General features: G+C 44.1%; 1 protein-coding gene and 1 non-coding gene across 4 annotated transcripts in view; one reads left to right on the forward strand and one right to left on the reverse strand.

Moving 5' to 3' along the window:
- Nucleotides 1-20,900, reverse strand: part of Akap6 (A-kinase anchoring protein 6) — a 390,732-nt gene that overhangs the window by 271,593 nt on the left and 98,239 nt on the right. The gene's annotated exons all lie outside the window — the stretch shown is intronic.
- LOC130883260 (U6 spliceosomal RNA) lies at nt 4,232-4,334 on the forward strand. The gene has a single exon (XR_009057946.1). It is a non-coding gene; the product is annotated as a U6 spliceosomal RNA (small nuclear RNA).

Genomic DNA, 20,900 nt, shown 5'->3' on the forward strand with positions numbered 1-20,900 from the left:
CATTACTCACATTTTCTACCTTCCACAGAATGCCAGGACAGAGATGCAATTTGGCCAAGAACCGCATCGCTGGCCTTTCCTCTGTTGCCCGGGGGCGTCTTTCTCGTTTATTTCTCAAATTTCAGTAAGATGGCCTGTACCACCCACACGCCACCACTACTCTATGCCAAGCCACCTAGGTGTTCTTTGGCAAGTGTGAGGCTTCCTCCACTACCTCCTCCTCTCCTTCAGCTGTCGCCAGGACCACCCCGACAGTCTACAAAGGGGACTTGGCTTTTCTACCCACACCACAGAACGGTTCCAGTCTCTAGTCATGGCTCAGTTCCAACCCCTTTTTCACATTCTCAGTTGCTATAGCAACACGCCCATTTCTTGGTACCAGTCTCAAAGCATACGTCTTCACTTGGGCTGTCATTCATAAACTGGGTCATCCATACACAACCAAATGTATTTCTCACAGTTCAAGAGGCTGGGAAAACAAGACACTATTAGACACGGTGTATGTTGAGGGCACACTCTCTCACTCCTATGTGGCACCTTCTTCCACAACTGAGAAGACAGGAATCTTGTGGTCCTCTTAGGTGACAGTTCTAATTATGGCTCCACTCTCAGATATTCAGGATTGATATGTAGACCATGACAGAACTCCATCATAGGCTTCCCAGAGACTTCATAAGCACAAGAATCATGAGAAGGATTCATGGCCCATTCGTGGGTCCATTTACAAGGGGGGGGGGAAGCTCAGACTATAACATTAAGTTTGAGAAATAATGCCTAAAACTGTGATGGGATCCAACTCAAATTTCATGCATATAAATGAGAACTAGTATACTGGAAATTCACCAAAATGGCAAGATAGTGCTAGTGGGTCACAGATGATGTTTCTCATGATTTTAGAGGAATATGTATTATTCTTGTTATGAGGAGGAAGCAATACTAGTGATGTATGTGAGTGTGTGTGTGTGAGAGAGAGAGAGAGACAGAGAGACAGAGACAGAGGTTGAGATTGACCGCCTTTTCCAATCCCTCCCTATCTGTCGTGTTGAGACAGGATGTCTCAGGGAATTTGGGGTTCATTAATTCAGGTGGACTGGCTGCCTGATGAGCTTTAGTGTCTCCGGTGCTGGAACTAGAGACACTGTGCCTACAGCAGCTCAAAGGGTGCTAGAGTCGCTAACTCAGGTCCCATGCTTGTACCGCAGGCACTTCCCTGACCAAGCCATCTTGCCTGTGATGGCTATTCCTGGTTGTCAGCTTGACCACATCTGCGATTCACTAAAACCCAAATGACTGGGCACACCTGTGAAGGAGCTTTTTCTTAACTAAATCATTTGAAGTGGGAAGACCCGCTCCTAATATGGATCTTTGAGATGGGAAACTACACCTTTAATCTAGCTCTTCTGAGGTGGGAAGATTCAACTTTATCCTGGGCCACACCTTCTGCTGGCAGCCTAGGTAAAGGACGTGGAAGAAGGAAACTCTCTTTCTGGGTCACTGGCTAAGAAAGAAGGTCCCACCTCTTGCCCTCTGTGAGATAGCAGGTTTTCACCCTAGTATCTGACTCCCAAGTTTCTATTGGTCAAAAGAATGATAGAGATTCAGTTAAAAACTGCATTTGGCATCAGAGGCAGAGGTGTTTCTTGTAGGAAGCAGGATCCTGCCTGACCTCAGCCTGAGCAGCAGCAGGACAGGGATTATAGGGCCACAGTCAGTAGCGGGAAGAGCAGTAGATTCAGGGGCAGCTACTGCACCAACAATAAACAACACTCACTCCCTTTGCCTACTTGTTCCCACTCTTGCTAGCAAGTCTATCACTTCTACTTCTTCATGATTGCAACATGTGCTGAAGACCAGCTTAGATATCCTTGAGGACTGAGCAGCTGAACTGTTGGACCTTCTATTCATGGGTCACCAACGTTGGATGAGCTGGACCACAACCTGTAAGCTATTCTAATAAACATTCTAGCAATCCCCGCCCCCCCCCCCGTGTGTAAGGACTTGTTATATATGTGGATTTTAGATGTATAGTTCATATATGTAAATATGAACTCGTTTTAGATATATGAACATTATATAGAGAGATTCAGTCTATAAGTTCCATCATATACATAATACATACATTACATACCCTAAGATTCAATGCCTCTAACTACTGCTCTATGATGCTTCTCAGTTGTAGCAACATCTATAAAAAAAAAAAAAAACAAAAAAAAAACAAAAAAAAACTGCTTGAAAAGATCTGGCTAACTCTAGTGCAGTGAGGAGGACGGCATTTTCTCAGGCTTGTGATACAACACTTGTCTGGGAACTGTGGCGTTAAGAGTTTGTCAGGTGGGCATCCATATCCATAAGGAAGCCACACTGACTCAGAGCTCAGCCTCAGTCCTCCAGCCTCAGCCACTTCTTGTGAGAACCATAAATGCCGCTCGTGGTTTTCATCGTCATGCACCTCCACTGACGGGGTTTTATCTCTTATCTTTAACTCTGGCGATTTAGAAAGATCTTCAGCTTGGAGCCCCCGATATAAGGGTCTTAATCTTCATCTGAAGAAGGCAGAATGCAGTAAGATCAAAGTGTATGTGTGGGAAATCAGGCTAGCAGTCAGTATTTGGATTGCTTGTCAAGCCAATACACCCTCAAGAGTCAATCATACGAGGGAAGTCACTTAGACATTTTCTAGCCTTTCCTTTGCCGTTTTTTCTTGTCTGTGTAGTGTGGCTTTGAAGGCACCTGAATAAAAGACCCTGTGCATCTCTCTCCTGCCTCTCAACCCCCAAGGAAGCACTTCTAGCCAGCCACTCTCCTTCCCAGGAGATAATCTGGTGAAGATAATCCTCTGTAAGGTTGCTATGGGAACAGCAAACATACGAGGTCAGAATTTTCATCAGTTTTTTTTTTAACCACAAAGTCAAAAAGCAGTGAAAATACATCATAGAAATGTATTGAAGGATGTTATACCATACATACATTTCTGCATAAAAGCAGGAAATGCACAGTATCAAATTCTTATAAAGTGTAAGCATTGTTTGTCATTGTGAGCATAAAACAATTGTACAGATGTTAGAAAGAGATGAAGGGTGATGGAGAGATGGTGCAATGGTTTGGAGCACATGCTGCTCTTGCAGGGGACCTGGGTTTAGTTTGCAGCACCCACATGGTGGCTTACAACCATCTGTAACTCTAGTCCCAGGGGATCAAGCATCATCCTCCTCTTGTTTCCGGTGGTACCAGGCACACACACAGGGCACACACATACATGCAGGTGCAACACTTCTAAAATAAAAAAGAATAAATATTTTTAAAAGTAAAAGAGAGAGAGATCAGGGACTGGAAATGGCTCATGGATAAAAGTGCTTGCTGTATAAGAGAGATATTGAATTTCAGATACCCAGCCCCCATAAAATCAGACATGGGCTATTATATATTGATAGCCTCAGGGCTGGGGACTGGGGACATGGAAACAGGAGGATTTCTGGGGCTCGTTGATCAGCTTCAGGTTCAGTAAGAGCTCCTGTCTGAAATCAGGAAGACACTAGAAGACAGGCATCCTTTGACTTCCAAGAACGTGCACACAGATGCACTTATCTACATACTACATACAGCATACAACACACACCACAAACATACAAACACGCACACAAACACACACACAAACACACACACACACACCACATGCACAGGGACACACACCACACACACACTAAATTTTATTTTTAAGAAAGACTGTGACTTGTGCCTGCAGGTCTGCCCAGCAGACTGAGACTAAGAGGGCCGAGAAGTGGGCCGGCCACAAACAGCAGTCCTGTCTCCTGCACCTCAAAGGTCATGAGCTGCTGCTTCTCCCTGCTCTTCGGCGAACTGTCAATAGGCCCCATCACGGGTCCTGCAAAACACCTGGCCCCAATGCCACCTTCAACACAAGAACTGACCCCAAATACATTCACTAGACACGATAAGCAAAGGGACGCCTGGTCAAATGCAGTCGATAGGAAGGCCGAACACAGCAGTTATTAAGGAAACAGACTCTGAGGGCGTTCTGAAGTTCAGTTAACGTTAACTACCTTGGTTCCAAGGGAGAACCACTCCTCAGATGCTCTATTTGTTAGGGAGTTCGAACCAGCACCCACATCGTGGAGAATGAACCAACCACTCGCTCTAGTGCAGCCCGGGCACTTGCTCTGTGATAAATGCCGAGTAAAGGTTTACTGTGACTCTTACAAAGTCATAGGCAGTGCTCGCTTCGGCAGCACATATACTAAAATTGGAACGATACAGAGATTAGCACGGCCCTGCGCAAGGGTGACACGCAAATTCGTGAAGCGTTCCATATTTTTAGCAGCTTTTGACAGAAACCGATGTCTGGTTTTCAAAGTGGAAAAAAGGTATATTGAAATTTTTATTAAGGATTCCCCCCCTTTTTTTTCTTTTAGTGATACTTCTTAAAATCAGGCCTTGGCTTTTGCCTACAGACTTGGTTTTAGAGCTGAAAAACAGCTGAGCAGATTCCTGTTTCAGTCTCTTAGTCACAGCAGGAAAGGCTCCTGGCCTGTCACCATATTCTACCCCAGAACTATTGTTCTCCTGTTTGTCACCGGTTCAGCTTGGGAGTTAAACTTGTTTGTTTGGCCACATTAGATTTCCCCTGGTAACCTATGCCCCATCTCTCAGGCAGTGATTCCTTATGGGCCTGTTTCCTGCTTCTGTGCATCACTGACTGAAAGGAGATGCAGAGGTGGTATGTGACGTGCACTGCTGGGTGTGTGAGCAGCCCTTCCTGGGGCTGGACGCAGCTCAGTAGTTAGAGTGTGTACTGCTCTTGTAGAGGATGTGGGTTCAGTTCCCAGCAGCAGCAGCTCACAGCTGCATGTAGTATCTGTCGCTGGTGTGAGTTAGAAGGATGGATAGCTGTCCCTGGTCATCATGTGAACACCTCACATGTCCTGCTGACTTCCTTGGGAAGGAATATGAGAAAGAGAGAGAGAGAGAGAGAGAGAGAGAGAGAGAGAGAGAGAGACTGACTCTTGTGAGTCACTTCCTCAATTACACCCATCTTTCCATGCTATCCTGTAAAAAAAAAAAAAAAAAAAAAAAAAAAAAAAAAAAAAAAAAAAAACATAGCTGAGGTCTCACCTCAAGGGCCTAATTAGTACCAAAATTAATTTGAGAGATTTTTTCAAAGTTTCACTAAGGTTTTCCACATCTTAGATTTATTTGGTTTTTTGTTGTTGTTGTTTTTTTCGAGACAGGGTTTCTCTGTAGCTTTGGAGTCTGTCCTGGAACTAGCTCTTGTAGATCAGTCTGACTTCGAACTCACAGAGATCCGCCTGCCTCTGCCTCCCGAGTGCTGGGATTAAAGGCGTGCGCCACCACCGCCTGGCCACATCTTAGATTTATAAGAGTCTTGAAAACCTTGGAAGTAGCTTACTTGCATTCTAGCAGACTGTGTGTGTGTTTGTTGTTTGTGTGTGTGTGTGTCCATAGAAACATTTAGCAAAACAGCACATTGGACAAGAATGCTGTTTAATTAAAACTTTCTTAATAGACTTTGAAGGGACGACTTTCCTTGAAACTGAGCAGGGAAAACCATTTGCGTCCGTGTTCAGACATTTAAGGCTACAGTACATTATCAGTGATCTGGCTTCTGCAAGGATCATTGAGCAGGATTCTCTGGTACCTTCAGATTGGCTGTCCTCAGTGTATAAACAGCAGTGGCTGGCTATGCTCCGGGCTGAACAAGACAGTGAAGTGGGACCTCAGGAAATCAATAAAGAAGAGCTTGAGGGAAACAGCATGAGGTGTGGCAGGAAGCTTGCCAAAGATGGTGAATACTGCTGGCGGTGGACAGGTTTTAATTTCGGCTTTGACCTCCTTGTGACATACACCAATCGGTACATCATTTTCAAACGGAATACACTGAATCAGCCATGCAGTGGATCTGTCAGCTTACAGCCTCGAAGGAGCATAGCATTTAGATTGCGATTGGCTTCTTTTGACAGTAGTGGAAAACTCATATGCAGTCGAGCAACTGGCTACCAAATACTGACACTTGAAAAAGATCAGGAGCAAGTGGTGATGAACTTGGACAGCAGGCTTCTGGTCTTCCCTTTGTATATCTGCTGTAACTTTCTGTACATATCACCAGAAAAAAGAACTGAAAGTCACCGTCACCCGGAAAACCCAGGAAACTGAAGGAAGCACTCCGTGGGAAGAGGAGCACTCTGAAAACTGTCAAGGGCAGCTTTAACGTCACAGCCTCCTGCATTCACGTCCAAGGTGACTAACAGTGCTGGGCCCTTATGGACTTCATGGACGCTGCAGGGGATGTCCTCACCTGCATCACGTCTCTATGCACATGTGAAAACATACTGTAAACTAAGGCAGTACCTGTCAAACGTTGTATGTTAAAAGGATATCAACTCTCGCTTTAATTTAGTAGCAGTAGAAAATTGCTTTCGATAAATTTCTCATTTCTTTGCAACAAAATATAGATTGAATTTTGAGCTTGAATTACCTGCCCGATGTAAGTGAGCTTCTCCTTTTCATCTGTAAATTTGTTCTTTTTTGTTAAGAGAATGCTAAGGGCATAGCTTGAATGGTCAGTTATAAATGCTCTTTCAGCTGGTGCCCTTAACACCGTCTTTTAGGTTTTCAGTCGCTTGTTGAGACTTCTACTGAGTCTGAGACCTTCCAGTCTCGCCGCTTCCCATCAGATCCTTCTCGTGGTTTGGGAGACTAGGCTTAGGAACTGTTTCTGTTTCAGTTTTGTTTTTGTTTTTAATCTAAATTCGGGCATTTTTCATATTTTTTAAACTTTAACTTTCCTGCAATTTTAAATGACAACAACAATCAGCTTTAGGACTTGAAATAAACTTGAATAAGGGAAATCGGTTTGATTCTGAGGATATTCCTTCGCCTTATGTGTGCGGTCTTGTCTGACTTTCTGTGTTCTCTGTTATGAGTTATTTATGTAGAATACTGCATTTTCAAACATTTCGTGTTCTCTGATCGTTGGAATTTATGTTCAAATTTTAGTTGGGAATCTTGTTTCCTACTTAAGCTCAGGACTTTCTAACCTCTGAACTGAGTGCCTTTGAGTCAACATGCAAACGGATTCGTGGTGAATGTACAGGAGGAGCTGGAACAAAGCCTTCGTGCTAGAACAACCTATTTTTGTCAAGAATGAGATGTATGCTGTCATGATTTGTATACGTTGGTTCTTTGTGTTTATTGCTATTTTGAAAATAGCCACTCTCATTTTCCTCCAGTCAGAGTAAGTGCTTTTGTGGTTGATGCATGTTTTAGTAGTTTTTTTAAATTGGTATCATTTTTATGTATCTGTTCAAATAAAATGATCATTTGGAAAAGGAAAAAAAAAAAAAACAAAGTCATAGGCAAAGTCAAGAGTAAAACGCTACGCCGTGCTGCCCTCTCCTTTGTAACGCGCTCTTCAGCTGTAGTTTTGTGTCTTCAAATCCAGACAGAAATGTGAGAGACGAATACTTCCTGTGTCTCAAACAAAAGGAGACAATTGAGAATGGCTGTCACAGGTCTGTGAGAATTATCAAGTGTATACCTCTCGTCCAAATGAACAAAAGGTTAAGGCTTTCACCTGCGCTGCTGTTGCTGCCGCAATTGGTGCATTTCCCATTCTACACAGCAGATTCAGAATCAGAACCATTTTGAAAAACAGGGGATGTAGACCATCAAAGAGAAGTTTAAAAATAAAGGCAAGAGTCAGCGACCTCTGCGTAATCTACCAAGGATGGCAGATATGCTTGTGTTTGGCAAGATGACACTCTTGTTTCTTTTGTCTGTGCGCCAGAAGGTAGACACACCTTGGATTTAGTTTGATTGCAAAACAATCCCTCGCTCTGTTTACCATGAAACCTTCGCTTCTCGGACAATCCTAATGGAAGTATTCGTAGGGCAGTGTTTTCATATCAGAGGACTTATTTGTTTATACACATGGGTTAACCAGCGTGTAGCTGTCTCTGACCTACAAAAACAGCGATTTCATGTAATTCATCTGTTTTAAGTTGGATGATGTGGTCATTGGAGGGCTGGGGATACAAAATGGTGGATGTATAAAAAGATTTTTTTGTTGTTGGTGGTGGTGAGTGTTTTTACTTGACCTTGTTGAAGCTGTATCGCTAAACTGCTTCATATGGGGGAAATTAAACCATTTTAGCACTGATGGATAAGATAGAGCTCCCCTCTTGTCTGCATGAGATCGACGATCCAATTGTGTAAGACTGTGCCCGAAGGTCCAACCAGTATCCAAGACAAGGCAACCAGGGCGTTCTGCCTGTTTCCTCTGTGCCAGCAGGAAAGCCTCATGTGCAGTAGGTGCACAAGCTATCCCCAGAACAATACCAGTCAGCTAACCCGTCATGCAAAACACTGGATTTCCAGTTCTCTGTGCTGAATTCACACCCCTTCAAATGCATCTTGTCGAGACAGGTTTACTAAACAGCTGGGAAACACCTGGATCATGAATCTAGAGGAAGGCAGAGAGCAGTAGGAACCATCACGCCCTTCTTCCCTGTTCCTCTCTCTGCTTTGGAATTGTCACTAGGTTATGCCAACTTGACTCATTCCAGGAACAAACATTACATTTTTCTGGCTTTTCCGGTTTGAAAACTAGATGGCCTCCACCCTGGGCCCAGGGACAAAGGACAACAACTTGTTATCAAGAATTTCCTTTAGTTTCTACTTTCCCTTTTCTAGTTTCGCGCCATGCAGATCTTTTATGAGTGGGTGTGTGTGTCGGGGGGGGGGGGTGTGCCCTGGAGACAGCGAGAACCTCCAGGAAGCAGATCTTGTTGTGTCTAAGATCCAACCCTCATCCCACCCCTCCACCACCCTCACCCCTGGTCCTGTACCCAGTGCCTACGAAAGTCAGAGCGATGTAATCCTAACCTGTCATCTTTGTTACTCTGAAATCATTCTTGCAAAACGTCGTGTGAAAAAGCTGTAAGTCAGCCTCAGAGAAAATGAACGCAGGGTAAACTACTTTCTTACACTGCAGCTCCAAAACCCCAAGGTATTTTATATTTGAGCAAAAATATGAGCGTTTGAAGGAGTGCCTTGGCCCAACTTTAATCACTCAGGGTGAGACAGAGTGCAGTTTGAACTGGATTTTCCTCTGTAATCTCTGTGGCATTCCAAACATTTCTACACATTAGGATTACATCATTTTTTCCCTTCCTCCCCCCCCCTTCAACACAAACAGCCATTATATCCCATTTTCATGACCTTCAGATTCTCAGTATCAAATTACCCAGCTGGTAATTTCTATCTCTCCCGTTGCTAAGAGATGGAGATGGTGGCAGGCCAGACCAATATTCTTGAAGGCTGACTCCCAAGTTGCCATAGGAGTAAACTGAATTCGGCCCAAGTACAAAAGAGCCCAGCATTTGGCAACCAGGCTGTGTGCGTCTCACAGCTGCAGGAGACAGTTGGTTCAGAGAGCCTGGCTGCCATCCTTCTCCCTGCCAAATCACTGCCACATTCTCCTGCGTTCTACACAGGCCTCTCAGCCCAGCCAGGACCTGCCATTTGCATCACAGAGATCAGTTTGCAGTCCCACTCCCTCTTCTGAATTAAGTTCCATAGCTAAAGACCCTGTTTTATTTCCTGGTACAGCCCCCTTTTAATAATAATAGTAACAGAGAATGTACTTGTCGGAAATGCAAATGCATTTACGCTTCTCACTGACTAGATGTCTGCTCGGAGCCTTTCGGAGCCGGCTGCTCAGCAGTTGAGCCCTCCTGGGATGATCTTCAATTGCCTAATCCAGGACCACATCTTCCCTGGGAGCTCTCCATACCCAGCCGCTGCTCCCCTGGAGATGGTACAAAGCTGGAAGGAGACACTTCCGGTCTCCACTGTAGCTGCTCTAGGATCCAGTTCCACTGTAGGCTTGATCTGGCTTTGGGACTCTGAAAGATGCTCATTCCTCAGCCCCAGAAAAACCTTCAGAATGCAGACGTCAGAACCTCAGAACTGGCTGCCTAGGGGCCTGTGGCAAACATCAAATCTCAAATGTAGCATTTCTTATAAGAACAAAAGCTACTAAGTTTTACGTATTGAAGAATTATTTCTCAAATTAGCGTTCATAATGTTTTAGCCTAAGTCATAACCCAGGATTCTTAACACTCTGTAATATCTGCCCTATAAAACTAGAGGAATGAGAGAGGCAATGAAATAAACCGTGAAGACATCTGATGCCCTGGCCGGAAGTGCCTGTGCCAATAACACGAATTATGCAGAGAAGACGTTTGCCATAGTGGGAGGCACAGAGTTCCTCCCACCCCAGCTGAACAAGTGGGTGTTGCAGGGCTTACACTAAAAGCAAAGGCAGGGAGGATCCACGCAGAAGACAAGGGACGCTGGGCTGTGAAGCAGTCCTAGCTGGTAACTGTGAACCAGGCTTCCTCAACGGACGTGGAAGACAAGCCAAAGATGGGTTAGCACATGATCTGCAGTTAGAAAGTCTAAGTCCTGCTTCAGTGTGTGTTGCCGTACACCTTCACCAGCAGATTCCACGGCCAGCCTTGAGTCAAATCATTTCTGCTTTCTCTAAGCCCCGGGATAATTAGAACCACAGAGATAATGGGATCCACCTAGCTTGTGGAACTGTGTGCTAATTGCAAAGGTAATTCTCAGGACTATGGAGACAATCCATTTATCATAATTTTTGAAGGTTTTAAAAGAACTAACACTATATTGGAGTCTTAACTTGAAATGTGTACTAGGCCAATTTTTGGAAAAGGAAAGAATTTTGTAATATGTGAGAACCTGGGTTGTCATAATTGTTCATGTCAAATACTCTCTAAACTGGTCCCAGTCTGTAAAGGGATTGCCTTGCACTTTGAAGTCTGTCCTGTTATCTGGAATCGTTAGATGATTAACTGTCTTAGGAAATTAGACTAAATGTGGAATGGTATTAAATTATGAACCAATTGAGCATTAGCTAATAAAGAAACAAATGGCTGTGAATATTTTGATTATCATAGTAAACTTGGTAGATTAAAGGTGGAAGAGAGGAGAGCAAGATAAAATTAAGACCCAAGGAAACCCATGCTTTGAAGTCTCCCGTTCTAATACCATACGCCCCAAGTGCTCCTTTGCACTTCAGATGTGAGGACTTAGGCCTCACCTTCTACTGTGAGTTCAGATTGTGATTCTATCACAGCAGACTTACAGTGTTTTTCTTAGTGATTGCATGCCCTGAAATTTCTCAGCTTCCTGATTCTGCAGAGATGAAGTCGACAGACAGACAGACAGACAGACAGACAGACAGACAGAAAAGGGTTCTACATGCTTTGTTCAGTTGCTGGTGTGGATCTTGGCAACCACCATGTTACAACAAAATAAGCCATGAGTCAGACAGGGCAGTTATGTAACTTTCTCCAAGAATAAAATACTGTAAATCCAAAATTGCAATGAAAGTACTTAGTCTTGGTTGACTGATGTTCAATGAGCATGAGGGGAAGAAATTTCTAGAATAGCTCTTCCCAAGGTTTAATATAATCTGAATCACTGGTATCTTAAGTGAGAAGTTTGACCTGGTAGGCAGGGTGGGGTAAGGAGACCCCACAACCTAACACCTGCCAAGGGCTGTCTAAGCTTTTGGTCCAGGAACCACTTACGGTAGCAAAGCTCTGAATGTTGGGGCCCGGCTGGTGTGTTGTGGCTTTTTCTCTAGTGGTGAAGAATCTGTTGCAGAAGTTATATGAATCCAGCCCTGAACCCAATAGGACATTATCACTATGGCATGCCATATAATAAATATTGCAATAATATTCAGGAGAATTAGTGCTTTGCTACTTAAAGATGTTTGTTGTAAGGGCAAGAAATGTTAAAGTAAACCAGTAAGTCTTACCACCTTTGGGCTATTTGATTGGGAAATGGAGATACTAGCCTTGAGATAAAATATGTCACATATGAATATTGCTACATATACCGATTCTTCTCATTAGGTAGTAGAATAAATAGCCCTTCACTGTGAAAATTGATATACGGCTATATAAATTGGAAGCATCTTTGAACAATGCTGGCTGGCAGGTGAGAATCTGCTTAGATACATAATTCTCAGCCAGCAAGGCAGGGGAAGCCTAGGCTTAAAAGCGTATTTCTCTATGAACACTAGATGGCGCTGCAGAACAAGTAAATGACAATGGTTCAGCATCTTCCTTTGGATCTTTTTACAAAGATGAAACTATCTTGGGTTTATATTAGACTTCAAAAGCTTACTACTGCAAAATGTTATTAATCTACTGGTAGTTTAAACATCACATAATCTAGTAATGTTTTCAATGTGTACATGTATGGTTTTAATTCTTCATAAATTACTTGGATTATGTGTCACAAAGTCCCTTAAATACTGTCACACAAAGGAGGCTGTAAACAAAATCACCACTGGGGATTAAGAGCAGCATTCAGGGGCTTGCTTCAGAGCAAGCTGGTGAACTTTATCAGACAATGCCTAGGAATTATTTCCTGGCCCAAGATCTCACGGAGCAGCAGCAAAGCACCTCCCCAAAGCTGCATTAGTTCTCATGGGAGCCCATGAGTGGGGGAGGATTAATGAAACGGGGGGGGGGGTAAGCAGGTTTGCTAGTGGAGTGCGTACTTAATAACTCTACCAGTGACGTCATCAGAGTTTAAAACAGGCAGTTCTACACAGTTTCCTAAGGAGAATAATCTGGACTAATTCTGCCGCGCGCGCGTGTGTGTGTGTGTGTGTATCACAGTATGTACAGTATGTGCCATGCGTGTACACACCACAGCATGCATGAGACCAGAGGACTTTGGGGGAGTTGGTTCTCCCCCTCTACCTTTTTATTTTGTTGTTTTGGTTGTTGTTTTTGTTTTGAGTCAGGACCTTTCCTGACGTTTCTGCCACTGTTCTGCATATAAGTGCCCTTGTCCATTCTTCCCGTCTCCACCCCCATCATGCCACAGAGCGCTGGGATTACAGATGCACACCACTGCATCTGGGTTTTTCTGATTTGGCTTCTAGGAACGGAACCTTGGTCATAAGGCTTGCGAGACAAGCCATCTCTCCAGTCCCCATCCTCCTCTTCTCTCTTTTATTAAAGATTTATTATTTGGTTTACGTGTACATGAATGTTAGTACTTGAGTATGCTCTGTCCATGGAGCCCAGAGACTTTGGATTCCCCTGCTAGAGTTACAAGCCATGCATGCGGAGAATCGAACCCAAGCCCTTTGCAAGAGTAGGGCTTTCTCTGAGCAGCTGAGCCAGGCCTCCAGCCCTCCCTCCCCACTCCTATTTTATAAGAGCCTTTTACAGCCAATGGCTTGAGGTCAATATCTAGAAATATGAACGTTGATAAAGTGATGTGGGAATGTTAGAGCAAAGGGTTTTGCCCAACTAGAGTGCAGGGCACGGGGACTGGAGGGTCTTTCGAGGTTGTTGTGCTGATGGTAGGATCTCCACAGGGAGGAAACATGAGGAGACACATTTGGTACTTTGGAAAGACAGAGATGGGAAGTGGGAAGACCGCTAAGGACACCAAAGGCAGAAAGGACTGCTTCATGCTGCCTTCTGTCATGGTGGCATTATAGACGGGTGACAGCAAAGTCCCTTAGTCTCTGGACCTAAACCAAAGTGTTAACATCCCACAACAGCTTACCACCATGGCATCGCTATACAGAGGCTTAAACTTGGATCAGCGGGGTCCCTGCCCACAAGGATCGTCCAGTCTAGTGCTGTGCACCTTGAGAGAGGGGACTTAGCCTTCGCTGCCTGGACAGCATCACTTGAGTGAAGGCTTCCGTGTCTTCATGCCCTGCATAGAGAGCAAGGCATCTAGGGATGAGAACTTAAACTGCTCCATACAGTGTATGGGATACTTGGGGCATAAAACTAGATCTCTGACATCATTCCTTCTTGATGTCCTTAGCATTCAAGGCACCAGGATTTTCCTTCCAGCTGTTCTCAAACAGAGAAAACTCGTAATTGTGTTTCTATCTCGGTTCCTGCTCTGCATACACCCAGGGAAAGCTCCCGTTGATAAATTCAGGGCTTTGAAAGATACATCTGTCATTCTTAGAATGAGAAGGTGAAGGGGGAATGGTGTCTGGAACACGACATGAAAGTGAAAAGTCACCTAGTGATTGAGGGGGAAGACCATGGAAAATGGCAACAGGGAAGAATTAAGTCGAAGGTGAGAGGGGGAAATAGGAGCAAAGAAAAGCAGGGCATTTTAACCCATGGTAATGGAAGGGAAGAGATGCAAGTCCTAGTGTGAGCGGAGGAAGAGTGGGGCTCTGGGTGGAGTGGAGCCCTGGGAAGGGTTAGCCAACCAAGGAAGTTGCCCTCTCTGATCCTAAGATAACATGACTAGACAAGTGAACAGAGTGATAAGACACGGCATCTGAGGATGGGCTAGACTCTTGATTCCAACACCCTACTTACAAGCCCTGAGGCAAATGATCACCTCTTTTTCTTTTTGTTTTTTTTTTGAGACAGGGTTTCTCTGTAGCTTTGGACCTGGAACCAGCTCTTGTAGACCAGGTTGGCCTCGAACTCAGAGATCTGCCTGAGTGCTGGGATTAAAGGCGTGTGTCCAGCATGGTTTCTCTCTTTTTTGGGGGGACGGCCTCAAAATGATCACCTCTTTAATGTCACTTATGGGCTATGTTGATGATAATATTCATGCTACAGGTTTCTGAGAAATCTTATATAAGTGTTATTTTAAAACCTTTTTATTATGGAAAATTTCAAAGATACAAAACAGGGTAAGAAAGAACAACAAACTTCCACATATCCATCACTGGGTAATAACAGAGGGGCTCTTCAGCCAGCCTTGTTTCATCTGAGTTCCTCTGACCTCTGGTTATTAGCAAGCTTATTAGTAAGCAAAGCCCGGACATACTGGTACCTCAGTGAAGATACAAAGATACAAGGCCCTGCATTGTAAACATCACCCCATGCGTCATTCGAGTCCATGCTCCGGAAGATTGGCTGCCTCTGGCCTCTATGGGCACCCGAGCTCATGTGCATTGATTTTCTCATACACAAAATTGAAAGTAATAGAAATAAATTCCTTAAAAAGTAACATATAAAGACAAGTGTAGCATACGCAGAACACGCTGATGCTTTCTGCAGAAAGCAGTAACCGTTTTCCTGTCCATGAGTTTTACAAGGTCAGATCTATCCTTGCTTTACTGAAGAAGAAATGGATGCACTAAGGTTTAAGTTTCTTCAGGTTTACAACAAGGCAATGTTACAGCTCTGAGCTCCCATAGGAACACATGCAGATCTTAACCGGAAGCACTCTGTTTGAAGTTTTCCTCAGCTTTCAGTTTCTGCTTCTTTCTTTCTTTATTGTGTGTGTGTGCGTGCGTGCGTGTGTGCGTGCGTGCATCACAGTATGTATAGAAGTTAGAGGACAACTTGTGGGAGTCAGTTCCTTCCTCCCATGTATGAGACCCAAGGATCAAACTTACACTATTGTCTGCACATGCCATTACCATTGAGCCATTTCTCAACTTTAGTTACTTGTATTTGATTTCTATCTATCTATCTGTCTGGCTGTCTATCTGATATCATCTCGCTGTGTAGCATTGTCTGGCCTGGCACTTGCTTGCTATGCAAACTAGGCTGGTCCTGAACTTAAAGAAGTTCACCTGCTCCTGCCTCCTGAGCGCTGGTATTAAAGACACGGGCCACCAGCCCAGACACCTAGTTCTTTGCTTTATGTGGGCAGGGGGAGAGGAGAGGAGGAGGATGAGGAAGGGAAGGAAGGAGGGAGAGCAGGAGGGAAGGAGAGCAGCCTTAAGACTCCGAATGCGAATACAGTCCAGTGGTAGAGGACTTGCCTACAGCAGGCAAATACTGGGATTGATCCCAAGCACCACCAGGAACGGGTCAGGCAGAGGAGGAACACTTCTGAACACTAATATTGCTTTAGGAGCTTTTAAAATGTCATCCTGAATAAGTCAATTGTACATATTTATACTTATTTTCCAGTGATTTTCATTGACAACAGTGTACTCTCAACCAGGCAGGGAAGTGAAGCGTAACTTTTGGTCCCTAGAAAATAACTGCAGCAAAACTGATAGAACCCCTGAATGGCAAAGTAAGCAACTAAGTTGCCACGATGGGAGTTCAGACTCGTCCACCTAAAGAGAGGCGATCTCAAGAGGTCTCAGGCAGCAAATGAAGACGGTTACTTTTTTTCTCTTTGGCATAATGCCAGTGGAGTCCCAGTTAAATTATTAGAGCTCATGGCTTCTGAACAGAGATGCAAATGTTGACGGAAACACTCTGGAAATGTCATGTTTACCACACATAAAAGGCATGCGATCCAGAGACCAGACCCTGTCTGTGCAGCTTCAGCAGGTGTCCGTTAGCCCCGAAGCCTAAAGGAAGCAGGTCCAGGGTGTTCGCCACACAGACATTCGTCAGTGTGGTTCTACTCCCCCTCCCACGCTGTATGGAAGCCTGAAGCTGGTCCCACACTCATAGGAGGCTTGAAGGTGCTCTTAGCTCTACCTGTTCTGGGGCACTGCAGACTGCACTGTGGGAAGGAGTGCTCCTATCAGATTTGCTGTGTTAAGACCTATTCCAGGGCACTGCAGACTGCGCTGGGAGGAAATGCTTCCATCAGATCTATTGGATAAAGAACTTCCAACCCCTCAAAGAAAGCTCAATGTGAGCTGCCTCTACTCCACAGCAGAGCTTGCCAAGCGCAGCTCTGGCAGACTCAGAGTCCCCATGGCCTCACCAGATGCTGCTAAACACAGCATTACCAGAGGAGCTCGAAGCCCCCCTAATCCCAAGCCATACTGAAGCCCACCCCCTTCAAGATAACCTTTCCCAAACCACACTCCATAGACGATAATTTTCTATTAATTACACTAGTTCTCTAATCTGGTGTCCACAGAGAAACTTCCTTGGTGAGCTTTTCCACTACAGTCAACCTTTTGGTTTAAAAGACCGTGCCTGGGGGGGGGGGGGGGGGGGGTAAACTTAATTTATTCAAAAACTCTTCTACTTTTCCATTTAAGACACGAAACTGTAACACTGCTCAGAGTTCCTTGTGTCAATGACTTCAGCAATGACATAGGTTCAGAAACCAGTGAGATAAAGCCAACCTGTGACCTGTACTCAGGATAAATAGTTTCCATTAGGCATGTGAAACTTCTCAAAGCAGTTGGAAAGCTATTATTTATTTGAGTTTCTCAAATTGGAGATCATTCATTATTTTTATATTCAATTATTATTAGTGCATGCTATTCCCCTCTCTTAGTAAGATAATTATTTGATTTAAATGTTTATAATTATTAGTATTAAAGAATTCCCAAGTCCATTAAAAGTTACTTTTGAAGTCCATGGACATGATCCAATTCTCCAGCTCTGGTCAAGACCAGTCCTGTTTTTCACCCACAGAAAAATCAAAGCACCTAATTTGATACAGGTATTTTGTTCCAGCCATTGAACAAAATGCTTTTAATTAGTATTTTAGTTGACACAGGTCTCACTGGACACCTTCAGACAAATGTGTCTTGCTTTTCTGCCATGAGAAGACACCAAGTCCAAGGCAACTTGTAAAAGCGAGCATTTAATTTGGGGCTCACAGTTCCCGAGGGTGTTAGAGCCCATGATGTCATACCCAGTGAGGCATTCTGTTGATCTCATCACATGAATAGTCTTTTGGGAGCCTGGACCTTTCCTCCACTGTTCCTTTGCTGGGCGGAGCTTTCTAATTTGATGCAGTCCTGCTTGTCCGTTTGTCGTCATCTCTGAGCGATCTGAAAGGTCTTGCTTACACCTGTAGCCTAATGTCTCACACCTTACAAAGTACTTGCTAAGGACTTTGGCTCATTTGGTGCTGATTTTTCCCAGAGTGTGAAGCGAGAAGCGAGTTTGTTTTCCAGGGCCCTCAGCATCACTTCCGATGGAGACTGTCTCTTCGCCAGCACAGGCTTATGTCGCCTTTGTTGGAAACCAGATGACGATAGCAGCATGTGTTTATTCCAAGGTTCTCTACTGTATGATTTCTATTTTGTTTATCAACTTATAATTGAACTGCATTTCTCTGTGGCATAAAGACAATAGTCTTACTTATTCCTTCCTTTTGAAAGATTTGCCATATAAATATGATAGCACCAACAAAATTAAAAGCACCATAGGGCCAATCAGAATTAAAATCAAACTATGCCAAATTTGATCTTTTCATATTAGATACCACAATCATATTCAGACAGATTGCCGGGGTCCTACTGATACCAACATCCTGTTCTAAACACAGGTGTGCACTTATCAAATCTTAACTGACTTTACCATTCTGAAATGTATATAGATTTGCCTGTCTTGGCGTGTATCAATCACTTAAAACAAAAACCAGGAACAATGAAACAAACAAAACAAGAACCTTTGCCTCTGGGGGGAAAAAACTCTAAGTAAACGTAAAAACAACAACAACAACAAAACCCTTCTTCTGCTGCTCTCCGCAGCACAGCACTCTAAGTTGGTGGCCTTTTGCACCAGCCCATTTCCTCTGAGAGGACGGACAGCCAGGAAAGTCGTTTGTGTAGGGTTTACATTGTATGATAATAAATAATAATGCAAATAACAACTCACTTAAAAGTGACTGAAGAGGTTGCGGGTGTTATGCAACTTGAAGATTGGGCAGAGGTGATAAATCAGAGCAGATCAAAGGGAGATAAAGGGGCAAAGACGACCAGGTCTTGGTGTACTCCCCTCCCATGTCAACAGCACACAGGAAGAACAAATTGTGAGGTGACCCACTTTTGCTCAAGGACAAGAAAAAATGATGGAGAGATCATGTGAACTAATTTTCTAATTAATTTTTAAGGAGGTGATTTAGGGTTTTGGAACAAGTCATGATTGATGGCTATTGGGTAATATTTCAGGGGACCCTGTCCTCAAACTGTCCAGTAGCTGAATGTCCCAGGAAGCACTCTGTTTTTGAATAAATAGAAGAAAACAAGTTAATGGGAAAGAAGCACTGATATTGGAAAAATAACTTGCCATTCCAATTTTGTAATTATGTGAGCTTTTAAAATTGTATGTGTCTGTGCAAACACACACATGTGACAGCCTCTGTGTGAAAGGCAGAGGAAACGCTGTGGGTCTCATGAATAAAGACAATCAGGCTTGGCAGTCACTGCCTTTGCTCACAGAGCCATCACACCAACTCTAATTATGTTTTTAAAAACTGTATAGAAAAAGATAAGTCTGAAATAAAGAGCAAGTTACTAAATTAAATGCCCCCAAAATGCGTTATTTTCATCTTTTCACGTCATATAAAAATCAAATTTCTGCTGCAACATATTTCCACTTTGGTCCAGTGGAACAGACCACTAGTCTGTTGCTTCATTTTCTATTGCTTATGGTTTAAAAGATCAGCAAGGGCATGGCCAAGTACTGCCGTGCAAATAAAGCCTTGCGCTTCAGGAGCCACGTGCTGCCACCATAAAAAAAAGCCATTCTCTAACCAGAATCCTCACAAGCTCGTGGTTTTCTGTAGAAAATCAGGTTTCCCCACTTTCGCTTCTCAGCACACAATTCACTGAACGGGTTCTGACAATTCTAAAGTTAAGAGCTCAGCTGCTTCCTAGGAGACCCAGCTTCTAAACAAATGGACGCCTAAGATTGGAGAGATCGGTCTCTAGTAGCTGCTGTACCTTTAAGAAATGTTCACAACTGGTCAAAGTGCAGAGAACCAATGTCTCCATCAGGCTTGGTTCCATCTGGGACATCCATATTGCACCCCCACTTCTCTCGAAGCTAAAGGACCACAGAGGAAGTAGAGCGGGAAGAACGTGAGAGATGGAGGTTGAGGAAGACTGGAGGGAAATCATGTCTTCTGAACATAACAAGACCAATGCACTAGTGAAGTCACAGTAGCTGTGGCTGCCTACACAAGATCCGTATAAGGTCAAGTCAGCCGGACACTCCAGCAGAGTCGAAAGGGGCTCATAATCCCCCATCTGTAGGGAACAAGTGGAGTCCAGCATGAATGTGCATTGTTGATGTGGACGTAGTCACTGCAAGGACCCCAAAGGACATATGTGAGCAGCAAAGCCTTCCCTGAGCAAGGCTCAAAGGGACAGCAAAACCTTCCTCTGGTCTGAGTGTGGATGTCGATCATATATACAGAAAAATCCACCTGAAGCTCCCCCCATCCCCATGTTTATGGCCTGAAGGCTGTTCTGCTACAGAGACTGCTGCTCCACATTTAGCTAAACCTGTCTCCTTGTTCATCCATGCACCACAGACCCCACCTTCCCACTCAGCCATGCAAAATAACCCTTGCCTCCCTTATATGAATCAGCACACTGAGTTTCTGGGTACTGCAGCTTCTCCATCAGAGAGCACAGACCTCCCCATCCCAGCCTTTCTGTGTCCGTGTGTCCTCCTGTATTTGTCATTTCTTCATCCCCTTGCCCCTCCAGTTAGGTCAACCCCCGGACCTGTGTAGGGAGGGGTGCCTACCACTAGCTGAGGCACTGCTGACAGATGATGGCTTCTGTGCTGTGGGAAAGAGACTCAGTTTTCTTTAGTGGTATGGCCCCTGGTAGATCAGTCACACGCCAGTGGAAGGCCCCACATCTGTGTGTGTTTGAGCAGCACAAATTAGACCAGATGAGTTTTTTAAAAAGAAAAAAAGAGTACACAGTTTGGGGTGGGGTGAGGAGTCAGTATGGATATGGCAGGCATTACAGAGGGGGGAGCAGGGAACAGATATGAACAACTACATTTACCCGTGTATGAAATTCTCAAAGACCAAACAGAAACCATTATTTAAAAAGACATCTCTGGTGAAAGAATAGATCCTGAAGGAGGCTGGTAGTCACAGTCACTCAGGAAAGGACTTGGAGGGCCATTCAGACAGAG

Source organism: Chionomys nivalis, chromosome 10 (genome assembly GCF_950005125.1).
Source record: "Chionomys nivalis chromosome 10, mChiNiv1.1, whole genome shotgun sequence".
Lineage (NCBI taxonomy): Eukaryota > Metazoa > Chordata > Mammalia > Rodentia > Cricetidae > Chionomys > Chionomys nivalis.